At 32.5% G+C, this 18,718-nt stretch overlaps 1 protein-coding gene across 2 annotated transcripts in view; it reads right to left on the bottom strand.

Annotated features, from left to right (window-relative positions):
* LOC149901553 (zwei Ig domain protein zig-8-like) overlaps positions 1–18,718 on the bottom strand; it is a 165,677-nt gene that overhangs the window by 105,031 nt on the left and 41,928 nt on the right. For both annotated transcript variants that reach the window (XM_090111205.1, XM_090111204.1), the window contains exon 2: positions 880–912. The gene's annotated coding sequence lies outside the window, so the exon portion shown is untranslated. The remainder of the gene's footprint in view (positions 1–879; positions 913–18,718) is intronic.

An 18,718-nucleotide genomic window follows, 5' to 3' on the forward strand; every position in this document is an offset into this window, starting at 1 on the left:
TTCAATTTGAATTTCTATAGTAATTAGATTATGAGAAAAAAACATAGTATCTAGAAGAAGAATAATATGTATTTGAAATAGAGTATTGATATAAAAAAATCCTTAAAGTTCAACGTCCTTAATAAAAGATACTTTGTACCTTTTGAATTCTAGCTTACAACATTATTTTAATTGAAAACATGAAAATCTGTTAGTTCGATCAAAGGTTTGTACTTTGCAGACAATTTTATTTTAACAATATTAATAGCGTATTTTTATATCATTTTATATTTTCGTTAAAAAACAAATATGAAATAAGATAAATCTGTAGAAGGGTCAATTCTGTACATTGAAAATATTGAAAAAATAAATAGCAGGGGGTGTTACTGGATCGATACCAAACCCAAATATGTGCTTAAAAAAATTTTTGTCTGTCTGTCTGTCTGTCTGTATGTGAAGACATCACGTGAAAACTAACGGTTCGATTTCGATGAAACTTGGTATAATTATACCTTATTATCCTGGGCGTAAAATAGGATACTTTTTATCCTGGAAAAATACGAAGAAAAAAAATAATCTTAATTTTTCAGTTTTATCCATAGACGTTGTTCTGTAGAACCGCGAACACACGTTGGGTATTATTATAGGCCTAGCCGTATTTGGGTCCAATAGATATTTATAAGATGTTATTGTCAGAGTTACTCAAAATGGATAAATAAACCATCCACGCGAAGACCGACATCCGCGCGGACGGAGTCGCGGGCGGAAGCTAGTATGAAATAAGATATTTAAAGGATAAAATTAACCCTAAACCGCACACGTATTTTTTAAAAGCTGTTCAACACAGCTTTAAAAATATATTTTATTAAAATTAATGAAAAATGGTTTAATGTCACTTACCGTTCTCATAACGTTGGCTTTGATCTGATGATCCTGAAATAAATAAAAATTTCGTTAAATGTTGTGTATTTAATATAAAAAATATAGATATATTTGTTCATTTATATGAACAAAGTAATGAACAAGAACCTTTACAAGTATTTATGAATATTCATTTTTTATAATAGCATCTATTTTGAATATCGCTTCTATCGAGACGAATCGATAATAATTTTGATAGAATTACTAGTTATACGTTCGATTATAAGTACAATTGCTTCATCTGCCATGAAAAATACAATAAATTACAGTGTAATAATTAAAAATGTAGTCAACGCAATCTATAAGTGTCCTAGTCTGTCTAGTGGTCCTTAATTCCATAGTAAAAAATATAACTAAAAAAATAATACGTTCCATAAAGAAATCAATCGATGAAACAGATATTTGCATTATTGTTTATAATTGCATCTGCCCCATGGCCCATACCCCACAAGGGGACATGGGATGTCAATTTCATAAAATTCCAAAGAGATCGCATACAGAAAAAGACAGAAATATATTGAAAAAAAACTTTATCAAAATTTATAGATCCTGCAAAGCAATTCGTTTTGCTGAAAAATAAATAGAAGAAAAAATTGCAATAACATTCCACACTGAAAATAATAAATAAAACCAATTTATTAATTAGTTACAAACACAGTTAAAAAACACATCCATAGTTTGAGAAAAAAAAATTCAGAAAGATGTTTGTTCTGTTTTTCGAAAAATGTGCTGATGTAGGAGTACATAATATATAACTAGATATGTAATTACTAATTAGATACACAAATAATTTACCTACATACAGAATGAGTACATAAATTTGATAGATGCATCTATACTTGGTTATGGTCGAATTTCAAACACTACTATCCCTAGTTAATATAGAAAATAGTACATAGCTAAGTAAATAGCTAGGTACATATCAATATCACATCTCATCAAGGTAATCGATTCAAGAGCACTGGAGCAGAGCCTACAAGCAATCTGATAGCGATTACGTCTTAAAGCAGTATTAATACCAGTGTGCGAAGAGATGGCACTACACGAACTATATAGCGCTGTCTTTTTTCGGCACTGGAATGAATACTGCTAAGACATGGTACCGAGTAATTACCTTAGATTATGCCTTGTCGTAAAGCTGGGTTCTAAAAATTAATGGCTGTGTGTAATCTGTTAGCTTTAGGTGCTAAATACCGTGGAATATTTTCTTTATTATATAATACTAGAGGTCCGCCCCGGCTTCGCCCGTGGTACATATTTCGCAATAAAAGGTAGCCTATGTCCTTTCTCGGGTATCAAAATATCTCCATACCAAATTTCATGCAAATTGGTTCAGTAGTTTAGGCGTGATTGAGTAACAGACAGACAGACAGACTTACTTTCGCATTTATAATATTAGTATGGATAGATATATAATTTGTTAGCGGTCCTTTTAAGGAAAGATAGTTAACATTTTAAGGCTATTCCAACCACAGCATAGTTTCAGCGGCTATTAGTTTGTAAGTAGTTAGTTCTTAGTATTTTTTTCTTGTTATCCATCAGTTTTTCAAATCAGTTAATAGGGCAATATGATTAATGTTTAAACTGTTTCTAAACATTTGTTTTCAATGTTATTTAGAACGTTTACCTATTTATTTTCCATATCTTCAATACCTGAAAAATATATAATCTATACTACCTGAAGAGTTTTTTGTTTGTTTGAACGCGCTAATCTCGGGAACTATTGGTCCGATTTGAAAAAATATTTCGGTGTTAGATAGCCCATTCATTGAGGAAGGCTATAGGCTATTATATCATCTCGCTAAGACCAACAGGAGCGGAGCACTGCGGGTAAACCCGCGGAGAAGTTAAACTAATATGTTTCCCATGCATATACAATTCAGTACCTTCTTCCCACTGACAGAAATCCATTACACAAAGAGAGCCGAAATCCGTCAATAAGGAATTTATGAAAACAATTGTAAATTTAAATTTCGACCTCTTTGCAGATACAAAGCAGGTGCATGTTGAGCTCTGGTTTCTGGATTTGCATAGAGTCTATAAAAACAAGGATATAGAGAAATAGGAAGCGGCATTTATTTTTCGTAACGTTCGCGTTGTTGTAACAGATGGGTTAACGCTGTTATATTTTTTGCTAGCATTTTGTAGAGCATTGTATAAATGCAGTGTAGTCTTTTAGGTGACGGTTTATTGTACTTTGTTGCTATAGTTTATTTGAATTACACTATTGATATTTTACAAAACAATATAAGTGAAGAATAGAGATGAAGCAACAACTGTGTCTAAAATGTAATAATAATACATCAATGAATCAATCACATTTTGGTAAAAAATCTAAAATATATTGTATAGGTACTAATGTCAAAACAACATGCCAAGTTACACAAATGCAATGCGCACAAAATTATATAAATTACAAATGATATGATTTTATCATCAAAAAGTAATATAAATACATATAAAAAGGCGCTTCTAGAAACCAGTATCCATGTATCACCCGCATAAATGATTATAGTGATTATGGGCGACTTTGTCTTAATGCTAAAGCCGTGAATTTCGGTTTCCTTTTTGTTTATTTTATTTATTTCGTTTACTCCCTTTCATACACGACTACGAGCGGTATAAATTGTTCCCAACAATAGTGGATATTTATCGCGGACGTGTGTGTTTTCTTTGTTAAGTTATATTGTATTATCTGCTTTTCGTTTATTATTTTTGTGTAACTGTTGCACTGCTCTGAAAATACATTTAAGTAGCTTGCTCCGGGATCTGACTGAGATAACCAGAGAAAAAAAATAGGTAGGTACTTTATATCAATCAGGAATGGTGTAGGTACGGTATCTTTTATTAATTTATCTATCTAAATTGGAATTTTCAAATTCTACGACGTAGCAAGAGCATTCTTTTAGTGTAAACGAAAACTCTTATATTCAGTGTTGTTCAGTATTAGAACATTGCATAGAATCTTTTCAAACGCACTAAGAACAACGAAAGAATGCTCTACGCCTGTTTACACAAAAATAATTTGACATTATGTTCTATTTATGTTCTGAAATATAACGTGTCGTGTCACATTAAACATCGGACAAAATATAACAATATAATTTAAAATCTCTCATTAAATATTTAATTACGAAAAAGCATGTATATTTAAAGAGATAAAGCGTTAACAACTCCATTGAAAATAATGAACATATGATTAAATGAATTTATTAATCGACACGGCTTTCCGAAAACGTCCAAAAAGGAATTAATAAACGACCATACTGGACGAAAGTATAAGTTTTAATGAAATAAGAGAATGGACAAACAGCTGGTTATTAAACTTTTGGTTTTAAATTTCAGAACGTTTTATACGACTTCTGGTTTGCGGAGTTAGCAATTCGTAATTATTTCGTGCGCTTGGTGTATTGTATTCACTTTTGTAATTATTATGTTTCGTTAAACTGGTTATGTAAATTGATCAAATCCTGAAAAATGATAAAAAAACAACACAATTTTATCATTTCACTCAACTAATAAACTAAAGTCCGGTCGCGGAGCAGGAAGAATTTCGTACATTAACCTGTTATTACCTGTCACTGTCACTCCCTTGTAAAAATAATGTGTCTTGCTCGCACAGGTGCAATGACCGCCGTCCTTAGGGATTGTAAACCTTTAACCTGAGAGCGTAAGGTTTGTGTTTGCTTGATTGGTGTCAGGTGTTTAATTATGATTTTGTGAATTCAAAATTTATAAGAATAAACCTCAAACTCTTTATGTCCAATCAAAATCCGCCAAAGTTGAAATCGCGTGTAAGACTAAAGGTAGCATTCGGATCTGGGCTGTCGCGACCTGGCAGCCGCGGCCCTGCAGCCGGGAAAATTGTCACTGCTGTGCGGCGCTGCCAGAAGCTTACGGATAACAGCGTCCGCGACCCGGGCAGCGACTGCCACGCGCAGTAGTCAAACAGCACTCAGTCAAAATAATAGTCAAATTTACGAAAGCGAGAACTCGTGAAGAGACTGATAGAGGACGAAGAAGAGGACGATCAAATAATGTTGGTCTTACTATCATCAAAGAGGAATAAAATCGATTCATTATATCATAACATTATCCTTATAGGTTTTGAGTCAAGGATCGTAAAGTGGTGGATTTTTTGCAATTAATTCAACTAAAAACTCGTCGTTTTCATCGGTAAACGTCGCTAGCAGCGCGACCGTACTGCTCCCGGAGCGGCTCGGCAGCGCTGCCAAAGTCGCGAGCAGGCCACGCCCCTCGGCCGCGCGGCTCGGTCGCTTGCGTCGGACACTATCGCATACAATTCCCTACGAAGCGGTGCCTCGCGACCACGGTCGCGGCTGCGGGGCAGCGGCTGCCGGGTCGCGACCGCCCAGATCCGAATGCTACCTTAACGTATTTCTGTATCTAATATTGTACATAGTAAATTATTTTTTGAAAAATAAGGTCATAAAGAAGTTTCACTTCTTATGTGTGTACACGCACACTTTTTTTATATAATATATCGTTGTTATTGAAAAAGTTAAAATGTAACTAACTAATAAGTATTGTAAATGAATAAAGGACATTTATTTAATAAATTAGTAAAAAACATTTTCTCCTCCAAATATTTCATGTAAACTGCACTTCATTCAAAAATGTTTGTGACCACTGTCAGTAGGTAAAGAGGTCATTGTACGAAATTCTTTCTGCTCCGCGACCGGACTTTAGTAGATCAAACTTCTAGAATGGCTCAGTGCAAAAAACGAAAAAAATCTTTTGAATCTTAACCACACTCAGAAGCCAATATTAAAACACCCTTACAAACTTGCATACACGCAAACGCACGCACAAACATACACACACTTCATTATTATATTTCGATAGAACCATTATTATAAAAAAAGATAGGCAGGATAATAAAAATGAAACACAGCACATCATCTAAAAACACACAATTACGAAAACACAACCACTAAATAATAAAACAAATCAAAGTACGCAATTTTTCACCGTTGATAACACAAAAGTAACTCAGAAGTGAATCTCGCATGAATATTTGATCGTTAAAAGGAATGAATGGTGTTAGGCCCTTCCTCTTCCCGATTCCCCGAAATTGTGGGTTGATGGGCAAATCCTTATATTTGAGATTCAAATATTTCCAAGATATTTTTATATTTGCAAACCGTTAGCTTTTATTATGGTAAATGTGAGGTGAAACGATTGAAATACATTTTACTGGGAAAATAGAAATTGGTATGGTTGATAGGTAATTTGAAATGTTTTCAAAGAACTGTGACATTGAATGTATATATGATATTATGTTTATTACAGATATAAGTAGATGAATGGAACTAAGAAACGTTCTGTTGGTCGGCTCTGAATGTTTTAAAAAGCCGATAATGAACTTAAAACTTATAGTATAGGGATAAATAATAAAAAAAAAACACATAGGAAGCCTATGAAGAAATGTAATAAATATGTAGTATATGCATGATGACTAGATGCACGACGTAAAATTATAATAATTACAAAGGCGGTCATAAAATATCGTAACAAAATGAAGCAGAGTTGACGAAGTGTGAATAATAAATGTAACCAATAAGAATACATAACAGTATCACATATTAAAGCAATCCCTCATAAGAATGAAAATGCTTAGGCCGCGGTCATACACTACAGAACAGCGGGTGCAATGGCGGCATCGCAGCCATATAACTGACCTTTTAATTAATTAAACCTTGTATTACTTGTTTTAATAACGCTTGTTCCACTTATTTCGACCTAACTCTTTTATTATAGATATTTTTTAAGCTATTGCATAGCTTCTATCGCGGGCCTTGAGCGCGGGGACCGAATCCAGAAATTTAGTAACGAAAAACCTCACGCTCCCCACTCCGACGGGCGCGGAGGTGTGGCTTGAAGGCATAGCATGCAATAGCCGCGGCAGTCCCCGAGTGCCACACGTCTTTTTAATGTAGTTTAAGTATAGGAATTGAGAATTTCAGGATTTAATATAGTGAGGTTTGATAATTAAATGTTGATTGTTAATTAATAGAAAGCTATTAATTTAAGCATTGTAAAGACAATGAATGAATGAAAAATTCTTCATTGCACACTTAAATACATAATTAAACAATTAAGAGCGCTACAATAACTAATTTAATTATTTAAATAAAAGTAACTATATCTTGTAGATCTCCCTTTAATGATTTTAAATTTTAATTCACATACATCAATTGATTTATGTATTTACGTCTATAGGAGCAGTGCCTCAATACATGAAAATATAAATAAATGAAAATAAAACGGTAAGACATCGTAACGAGATTTCTCCACAATTTTAAGTTCCACCTCGATAATAGCAGCCGAGTCTCGCGAGACAAAACTTTCCGAATTTGGGACACCCTTCAAAAAAAGTTCACTAGAAAATTGTCACGTTCGTTCGAAAAACCGGCCAAGTACGAGTCGGACTAGCGCACGAAGGGTTCCGTATCTTTAATAGAAAATCATTATTTTATTGTTTGGGAACCCCCTTTTATATTTTTTAATTTTTAGTATTTGTTGTTATAGCGGCAAAGGAAATACATCATTTGTGAAAATGTCAGTTTTCTAGCTATCGTGGTTTATGAGATACAGCCTGGAGACAGACAGACAGACAACGAAGTCTCAGTAATAGGGTCCCGTTTTACCCTTTCGCTACGGAATCCTAATAAAACAGTCCATGCTGCCGTGAACACTGTCATAACGCGGTTTTTCCTGTATGAAAAATAGCGTAATCAGTCAGTCTGCGTCTATCTGTGGACCAAGATACCTTCATTGCTGGTTATTTTTCAAACTGAGCATATTCTTTTCACTTGATTTATAAATGTCCTGCTATCATGTTCTAGTTATAACGTATCAAGGATGGTAAAACGGAAGTGGATGCGTTTTTGCGACTAAAAAATATGTACGTAAGTCAATTATTTAAATCTGCAAATAATAACATAAGTTACAAAAATCCTTATTATTTTTTACCCTTGTTGTCCTAAGTTTTCTACAGTTCCTAGTAATAATTAATCAATGTATATTAAAGTGGTGCTTGTTACCCGAAAAAAATGAAATCGGTTCAGCCGTTCTCGAGTTTTGCGCTGAACGACACATTTGGCGATTCATTTTTGTTATATAGATTATCTCTATCAGAATCAATTTAGCCGTTTTTGAAGTAACTATGAGTTGAACACGACATTTTACTTTCTCATATATATGTGTCTAAATAGGTACAAACATAGTATATCCTTTTAATTAGAATTTTAATCATATGCCACCTAATTTTCCACACCCTGTTATTACATAATGAAAATACCAGGCGCGTGATGACGTCAGCATCTAGCTGAAGACAATAGCATTCAGAACAAAGGAAATATATGATGCTGATTACTTCCAATATGGGAATATTTAGGTCCATAATTTACTTGCTAATTAGTTCTATATATAGCAATTAATTATAAGAATATATTTCAGACTAGAGGTCCGCCCCGGCTTCGCCCGTGGTACATATTTGGCAATAAAAGATAGCCTATGTCCTTTCTCGGGTATCAAAATATCTCCATACCAAATTTCATGCAAATTGGTTCAGTAGTTTAGGCGTGATTGAGTAACAGACAGACAGACAGAGTTACTTTCGCATTTATAATATTAGTATGGATTTCGATCGAAAAAATCACGATCTTTTCTAATAGATTTGCTTGAATAGAACTTACAGGCTCTATCGAACGAAAAAAACACGATCTTCTCTAATATAAATGCTTGGATATATTATTTATTTTAAAGTAAATTACATTAAAGTGAGATACGTTTAAATTACTTGAAGTAATTAAGAAGCTTATGCTTATACCGATTTTAATCCAAACCATTGATCAAACAATGATAGGTTCTATATACCAAAATTATAATTGTTAATGATGTTATTTTATATTATAATAACAACTATATTATAATTTTGGTAATCTAATCTTTTGTTTATAAGGCACAAATTGCCAGCAATTTATTTCATATTTTTATCAATATATAAAACGACAGAGGAAAAGGAAAAATTAGTGAGCATTCAGTCGTGTACATCCAATTTGCGACTAATCTTCAATTTTAAAGTGTTGAATGTAAAAGTATTGTATTGTCATGATATTAATCCTCAACATAAGTAGAGTTATATAAAAATAATCTTCAGGAATATTAAACATAGACTTTTATTAGTATTAAAACATACGAAAATCAAATATGAAGGAGAATATTATGAATGCTACTTTTCTAAAATTACAATCAATTTCTACAAAAAAGCACCATCTCTGCAAACAATTCAGCAACCATTATTCAGAAGAACAGTCTAATTTAAAGAATTCAGCTCTTATAATATTAAAACACAAAATGCAATAGTAGAGAAAACACGGGCACGTAAGGAAGACAACATGTAGGATATAAATCACAGAAACGCTTGCGTATGAGGAATAAAACATTCGAGAAAGTTTGGTTATAGAAATGGTTTCGATATTTTCGATAACACAGCGAAAAAACAAGGAATATCTTAGAATTATAAGAGAAAGAGGGCTTTCAAAACATGGCCGACGGCAAAATAAAAGAGTTTTAAAAGCCACAGAGAGTATATGCTAATAAAAGCTGCAGCATTTGAAAATAATTTGGAAAATCCAAAAGTGCACGCCTCATAATTTTTTTTTAATAAATATTTATTAATTATTATTTTTGTTTATTTAATAACAATTAAACCACATCGAATCAGACCCTGAAAAATGAAAGGGTTCTATTCCTGAGCATACTCAAGCGTAAGAGAAAAAAAAGACTCGATTAGTAAAGTATTTCGGTCGCTATCGTGTTAACAAGAAAAAGGATCCGCACATACAGACACACGGACGTCCAAGACAGAACTTTTTTAAACTGTTTTTTAACTAGTTTAAATAACAAAAATGACATCAAAAATATCATGAACGTTAAAAATAGTCTTTTTTTTCTTAATATGTGTGTGTATGTATTATCTTACAAGTGCAATGTATGATACATAAAGACATTTTAAGTTTGAAAAATCAGATGTTTTGCGCGAAGTGACAGTAGTACCCACCTCAACGCTTCGCTTATGAGGCGTGCAAAAAGAAATCGGACAAAAAGGATAGCAAAACCTTAACTTTAGTTAAAGCAATTGGGCATAAAATTAGTTTCTAAACATTCTGCCTTCCTGTTATAATAAGACATTAACCTTTACTTCATAATATTTATTAACGAAGCAACTACACGAAAAAACATAACACATCAAAGGATCAATTATTATTTATCCAATGCACTACCTGAGCTATAAATTTTAAGTAGTTTGAAACAAATTTCTTATTAGATTAGAATATTCTTAATATCTCAGATCATTCCTAACTAAAAACAGACTAAAAACGGACACAAATTTACATTAATATGAAAAATTTTACCCGACGAAGCAACGGCTGATGAAATTTCGAGAAACATAACGGTCAAAGTTTTGAGCCTATCCTTTATTCGACTTTCAACTTCTTTCAAGGCTCGTTTTGAGAAATGTGAATTTAATTAAATTAACAAAACACTTACGTATTTCCATTTAGTACATATTTTAATAAATGTTTGTTTAATAATTAATTTCCCAAACGAATTAATAATTCAAACAGAAAACTAACAAAGCTGAAGCTCCGAGCATGACGTCATTACACTGAATAGAATTTTCTAAACGATATTTCTATTGTTACAATTAAGCCGTTACCATGGCAACCAGATTACCGTCTGGTTTCGGGATTTAAGGGAATCAGAATATAATCAAACATTTAAGCTTTATTGGTACTCGAATTTTTATTCATTTCACTCAATATTTCATAACATTGTTGTGATTTCGTTTATCATTCTCTCAACATAACGATATTATTATATTAAGACTAGCGGTCCGCACCGGCTTCGCCCGTGGTACATATGAAAAATAGATGTTGGCCGATTCTCAGACTTACCCGATATGCACAGAAAAGGAGACTATTTTTTTGTGGGCCCACCAAGACTCGGTAACGTATAGTCATCAAAAAAAAACGTGTAAAAATATAAAATTATATTATGAATTTTGTAACTTCGTTGTTTTACAAACGAAACCGGAATCATGAAATCGAATTAAAAAGCCTTATTTTGATATCATCCCTGCTGTAGTGTGCTGTCTACAAACCAAGAACAATGGCCAACATTAAAAAAAACTGGAACGAAACGTTTTTATCGATAGAATGAAAATAAAACCAAAAAGCGAAAAAAATTGCCTTCAATAAACCACTTTAGAAACTGTTTTTATTCTTATTTATAAGTAAGAATATGATTGATAGCGATTTTAAATCCTGTCATTTATCAAATAAAACAATTTGTTTCTACTCAGCTAAAAAAATCCGTGTAACGAAATGTTATATCTATTGGCTGCTTTGACGGAATATGTCAGATTCCTCCTGTCGCGGTCGTAGCCCCCTGCGTCAATGTTTGCAATGAATGTAAACAATGTTTTTTTTACCTATTTAAAAATGATATTGCTACAACATAAGAGCGTTTAATATTACAATTGAACATGAATAATAAAATAGCTGTGCAAATGGATACCTATCCTAATATTATGTACCTTTTTTTTTTTTTTAAGTGGGGAAATCTTGCATAGATACCCACGGCCTCCGGGGAAGGGGCCGTGGGTTATGTCGTACCTACTCCTAGTAATAAAATATCACCTACCTAAATACCTATATACCTACTTAACTAATAATTTCTTATTGAATCAGTTTTCCCAATCGCTAAAATCGCATCAAGGTCCAGAAACTTGAGGTACACCCACTTATATCTATTTATAACCAAAATATCGGGTCTCTGTGTTTGTGGTACCTTCGTTGTGTCTGATTTCCGAGCTTTAAATCGTGACAATCTTGTGACAATGTATATGATGTTTTCTAATATTTATTTATTCATTTATTAAAATATATTGTACCCAATGATTCGGATGGGTCACACAAGACAAATCGCTCATTATCAGTTAGTTTTTATGTAGTAATGAGGTGAAAGTTTGCACACGTATTTCTAAAAATTCCGGTTAAAACATGTAAAAGTAATGTCACCACTGTAATCTGGGGACTTCAAGGAACAAATTAACACACATTTTATTAATATACGCTAAGAAATTGAGGTGGGCCTATTCTCCAAACAAAAAAAATCGTCTCCTTTCATGAGAATCGGTTCACCCGTTTCGGAGGAGTATGCAGACTAACATTGTGACACGAGAATTTTATATATAAGACTAGCGGTCCGCCCCGGCTTCGCCCGTGGTACATATGAAAAATAGATGTTGGCCGATTCTCAGACTTACCCGATATGCACAGAAAATTTCATGAGAATCGGTCCACCCGTTTCGGAGGAGTATGCAGACTAACATTGTGACACGAGAATTTTATATATAAGAAGATATCTTGGTACTGTTATATATTTTTAAGCATATTATAATAAACAACTTTAATCATATTGTGTATTTGAACACAATATAATAATTTAATTAAACAAACATTATTTTCAACGAGGTATAATAGAAATAGCAAATAGCTTCCGAAGAGAACGTCAAGGAAATTGAGTCTTTTAATAAAAATTGCTAGAGGGAATCGATGTAATGTATAACATAATGTAGAAATAATATGAGGTATGTATTCATAGCATGAAATTGTTTTTGCAGCTCCAACGCGAAAAATGTGTATGTATGTACCTTAATTTTTAAAGTGAAACTTTTATTACCTACATCGTCTCAAACTTTTTGGTCTGTGTAGCGCATGTCGCGTGTATCGCGGCTGCCGAGTAGGTATACCTACTCGGCAGCCGACCGTCACGCGACATGCGCTACACAAAGCAGTGTTCGGAACCGTTCGAACAGTTTCACTTTTACCGTGGTTTCATAAAACCACACAACATTTTTTATCTTTCTTTTTTCAACAGACTACAAAATATTCAACTATTTACTTATCTATATTTTTTTTTTAATTACGATTGGATGAATCGATTTTGATGATTATTTTTTTTATCTGAAAGCTCATGCCTTCCGATTGGTCACATTAATATTTTGTTAAATTCTGATTACTTGAAGTTGGATTATCTATTGTTAAAAAAGAGTTATTCACAATAATAATTACCTATAATCTTTTCTTTTTATTTATTTTATTCTATTGCACAAGAAAAATCTTCGTTCAAAAATATAGGCAATAATATACATAAATCATGTCTAACTTGCAAACTGAAAACAAACGCTGAAATTGAAAGTTTTAATTCAGAATGATATGAACCCGTTAATCCTGATCAGAGCATCAACCATTACTCGCTAAGTACAGTTCGCGAAGCATTCCATTTCCAGTTTCCTGAACGAAGCCATCAATCTATAGCCACCTTATAGCGTTGTTATTTTTCTTAACGCGTGTGCACACAGTCGTTTGTGGGCGTCAATCAAACTTGTTGAAGTTGTGAATTCGCGATCCAAGCTTTAAGCTTTTGAGAATTTGCGTTTTTCATATATTTTTTTATTTGTTAAATTGGATGAGAAATTTGTTAAAATTTAATCTTTTAAATGATTTTTTGTGGTTGTAATTCTGATGGTTATATTTCCCTAGTTTTGTATTTTTTTTTATCCTAGAGTGGATTAGTAGGACACAAAAGATAAGTGTATCCAAAATAGGAAGAAGAAAATATGTTATAATAATCGGAGTGTGTATAGATATAGATTTATAACTCACACATATTTACGGCTATATAAAATTGGGCAGAATTTTTACACATATTATAAGTTAAGAAGATAAATCCTTTGAACTCGTGCGAACTTGAGGTGATTTACCTATAAAATCTTAGAAAATCTTGTATATTCCCACCTTAATAAATTATATCAAACATTAATATTTACATTCTGTTTGTATCTTCTTAAAATTGATGTTCGGAAAAGTCAAATATAATTCCAAATCTTCAAAGGTTAAATTAAACGTTGTTTGGTTAAGTTTGATGGCTTAACGCTTTCAATTTAAATTGCAAATAAATAATGTATGAAGGAGTTGCTTTTTTCAATGCTAATTAGTGTTAACGATAGCTATGAAATCTATATCTTTATCGAACGATAGCTATGAAATATATATCTACCAGGTTAAGTTGTTATTTAACCTCTATAATAAGAGCGACGCTTTGATAGAGTAATTACAGTTCGTTGTGAGTGGCTTATGTCGAAAAAAAAGAAGAAAAACGTTAAATAATAAATATATAGAGGAAGCCTTATGTTTCGACCGATTTTACTCTATGTATCATTGAAACCTTATCTAAAAGAACAGTTACTAATTTTAAGATTATTTTTGATAACATGGCAGTGAATCAGTATTAAATTTCGTATTATGACCCAGTCACGTGTTTCTTATGTGTGTCAGGTTTCTTATTTCAATTTTAATGATATCTATCTATTATTATCTATGCTAATATTAAGAGGAAGAAAGAGTTGATGTTTCTTAGATATAATTTAACTGAATAAGTGAATAACTAAGCGACAGATTAAAAAAAAACTCATTGAAAAGCTCTATCTATCAAATTTAGGCTACTTTTTATTATTATTTCTTACCCTAGGTTAACGCAGCCGAAGCCGGGACAGCTGCTAGTGTTCAATAAAAAAAATGCATTCGACATTTTAAACACGTATCACAAAGCCCACTATTATTACATCTATTTGTTTAACTCAGATCTAATATGTTAAGATTAATTCCAAATCATATTAAACCAGCAGCCATAAACACTATCCTCATTCCATCATATAAAGTTAACCGCTATTTACGACTAGGGTCATTAACGTGGCACATAAAGGGCATAGACAAAAGTCTAAGCGACGCCATTACAAGTTCCGCACGACAAGATGGCGGACAGAGCAGCTCATCAAAGAGACCGCCGTTTCCGAGTATTAAAATTCAACATTATATACGGCTTTTGTTCCAGTGTACGTAATTACGTTCTCTTTATACGATGTAATTACTGTTTTTAAAGTTGACAAGTGTTTTTTGCTATCAGTTGATTTTGTTTGAGCAATGGTAGTCAACATTTCAGTGCAGTGATCCAGAATTTCATGTCAACTGTTTGAGTGTTTATTTTACAGTAGAGTTATTACAAGTACTATTTTAAATATAATTTAATAGTTGTGTAAGGAATATTATAATAACGCCAGAGGTGCCAGAGGGTTATGGATGCTAAAATATAATAATATACAGGGTATCCCACTGTGGGTATACTAAGATCAAAGGGCGTTATAGTTTTGCATACGCGGAGTTCGTAAAAAATACTTATAAAATTCCAAACGCATTTTTTTTTCAAATAGATGAATTCTTAAAACTCTTTGTGTATACCCCTAACAAGCAACCCGCCCAACTTTGCCACCCGCACGTGAGCTATCGATTAAGATTATGTTTTCATAGACAATATATAATATTAGTATAGATATTTCACAAAATTACAAACATCGTGGATATTCATCATTACACCCATCAAAGCAGACGGAAGCCCTCCATCAGTATGTAATTAAGGAAACCTCTCAAAACAAGTTTATACTCTTTTATATTGCATCGCGAAGGCGCGTAAAATATAACTCGCTATAAAATGGGACTATGTCACCATATACGTGCTATGTACTAAAAATTTTATGCAAATTCACCTTTATAATAAATTCAAAATGAAATGTCACGGTCCGCACTCCAGTTTTGCAAATTTTGGCGTCCTTTGACAGTGTTTTTTTTCTTTATTCTGTTAGGAGTCACCATAAAAGATGATTTTATGCTCCCGTTGATATATTTTCTGTATGCTCTCTTAGTTTAGTTTTTTAAGAATTATAAAACAGTGTTAAATAAAGTTGCTTGCAAAAATTTGTACAACTATCTGCCTGAGTCTCCTATTCCTTTAAATAATATCTATAGCTTAAATAACTACTACATTGCATTTAATTACATGAAGAGATATAGGATAGATCCAGGTAGATATAGGATAGGTCCAGGTAGAAAACTTGTTTGTGAATCGTGTAAGCTGCCAAACATTTAGCAATCAAAGATACTCGAATTCAAAAGGTTAAATAACGTAACCAACATCGAATGTTCACGCTACAATGCAATTAGAACAATTTAACTTCACCCATAGCCCAAATACAGTGCAGTAATCGACTGAAAAGTCAATCAAAAAAGCACTTCCAACTTCGACCAATTAAATTTTAACGACTCATTCCTAAAACCTAAACTAGGTGAGGTAATAAAGGCTTTCTGATACAAAGTTCAACTTTACACATCATATGCACGCGATGGTTAACATTTAATTATAATTTTAAATGTAGCAATTTACTTTATGGCGAGAATTCAGCTGTCAAGGTGTTTTATGTCTACATTAGGCAGGCGTGTGTTTCTTCCTTAAATTTATCTTTATGTGGTTTTCAGAGGGTTTTATGCCCCGTTGTTTTACCGAATGGAGAGCACACGTGTTACTTTTTGTTTCTGTTCTGTTTTGTTTCCGCTAAAAGTTTATGTAGTTCAGTTTTTGCGTTACTAATTGTAGTGCTTTTTAGAGAGTTAAATGGGTAAATGTTTGACGAGGTAAGTTCGCAAATTGAAAAGGTATGGGACTTGTTTAGATGTAGAGAACTGTTCCTTCTAGATATAAGACCATGTTTTAACAAATCCCACTGTTCTGTAAAAACATCATAACACATCATACATAACATAACTTATTTATTTATATTATCTTAGGTATATATCAATTACCTAGTAGATAGACAGACGAAATGTTTTAAGCTACTTCATCGAAGATGACAGCGTTTATTGACATCATATTCCAATTGTACAAATCCACTAGAAAAAACTTAGATACCTAATAAGTAAAACTCCCAAAAGATAAAGAATTCGATTTGCAATAACTGTAATCCCTGTACATTTCAGCTCGTAATTCCATCTTGAACAAGTCTAGACTGATTTTATTAAACCTAAATAACGTATTACACGAACCCTCGTAATGCTAGATAATTTTCTCAGAGCATGTTCGTTTAATTAGACGATATCGTCAGATTATCTATAGAAACATGTAGTCTAGGTACAGTCTAGAATATAATTATAAGCAATTAGATGTGTTATGCTCTTTGAGAGATTGTGAAAACTTAAAAGTAGGTATACTTTTCAACAATTAATATTAATGAACAATTGAAAATATATAATTCTTGAATTAATTTTAAATTATGTATTTAAATTAGTAATCGTACATAAATCTTCTTTAGTTACCTAATTAAGATAGGTGCACTGAAAAAGCTCTTATTAATGTCCAAATTAAGCGCTCAGTTTTAATATACATACATACGTTTCAAACTTAAAATTTATATTAATGAAATAGAAACAAACTTATTTATAGAATTCATTTGTCTCTTTAATTTTCTCTCATTTCATTTGGAATTTTTCCACTAAACATTGGACTAAGCAAAACAATTTTTTCTTGTTTCCAGAAGCGTTAAGCATCACTCTATGTCAAGGTTATCAATTAGCTAAATATAAACTTTTATAGTACCCACTTAGTTCGCTTTATTACTGCCATTTTGTTGAATAAAACTGAGAGATATTTTCCCCTGTTGTTAGAAATATATTATGTTTTTTTCGAGTAATTTTCCTTTAAATTTTTATTTTATGTTTCGGTCCTTATTTTTACCTTCAAATATTCTATACATCTCTAAAGTGTGCTTATTTTGTACTAGCTGTGCCTCACGGTTTTACCCGTATTGCTCCAAGTGTGATGATATATTATAGCCTTCTTCGTTAATTTTTCGAATCGCGCTTGTGGTTCCTGATATTATCGCATTCAAGCAAACGAACAAACAAATTCTTCAGCTTTATAATTTAAGTAAAGATTTAATAGTGAAATCTAAATACAAATATTCTGAGTTACTAAACAATACCATTAATTCATTAATAACCCTTAAAACACGTCATATATTACAATCCTAAGTTCATCCTAATCTGTGAAACTATATCGTGCGTTTGACAAAGATTGATCACGTTTGGAAGTAGCTGAATACCCTTACCTTATGTATTTACTCAAATACATCTCTGTTAGTATTCTATGTATTTTATGTAAAAACAGAACCAGTTAATTCCATAGAAATGCCTATATAGGATGCCCTTTTTACCAGATAACATATTTTTATTTAGCACAAAACGGTCATAAGATTGAAAGATAAGAAATGTTTTTTTTTTTTTTTTTAATACTTCGTTTTTTAATAAAGTAATTATATCACACTGTAGTTCATCAGTAGAAACGCTCTACTTTTTTAAACTCTAATTTAGTTGAAGGAAATAAAAATAACAAAGAACTCCGGCTACGACTAAATAAAAATACACCTTCTATTAAACATTTACGTATATACGTTTACATTAAACAACACATTTCCATCACCTGTAAAAAATACAATACAATTAATCCTCCTCAAAGCGACAAAAACGTTAGAATTTACAATGAAAACAATCGCTACCATATGCCACGATTGATCAATTAGCAAAATGCCCAAACACTGGATACATTGTGTGATTAGGCAGGTCCACACACAGCGAGCCGCCACGCGAGCATTTGCTGAAATAGTTCGGTCAGAGCCTATGTAGCATGGTAGAGTAAAGAATGATACGCTACACCATGTCGCGAAAGAGCCGTGCTCCATCCGGGGCTCGATCAAACATTATTGAAGTAATTTATGAATCAATTCATATAAAAAGTATACAACACACTAAACTGCACTAGGCTCGGACGGGGCAAGGTC

The sequence above is a fragment of the Colias eurytheme genome, chromosome 16 (assembly GCF_061535395.1).
Source record: "Colias eurytheme isolate Ceu_HAF_F1 chromosome 16, ilColEury1 Martin Lab GWU primary, whole genome shotgun sequence".
NCBI classification, from domain to species: Eukaryota; Metazoa; Arthropoda; class Insecta; order Lepidoptera; family Pieridae; genus Colias; species Colias eurytheme.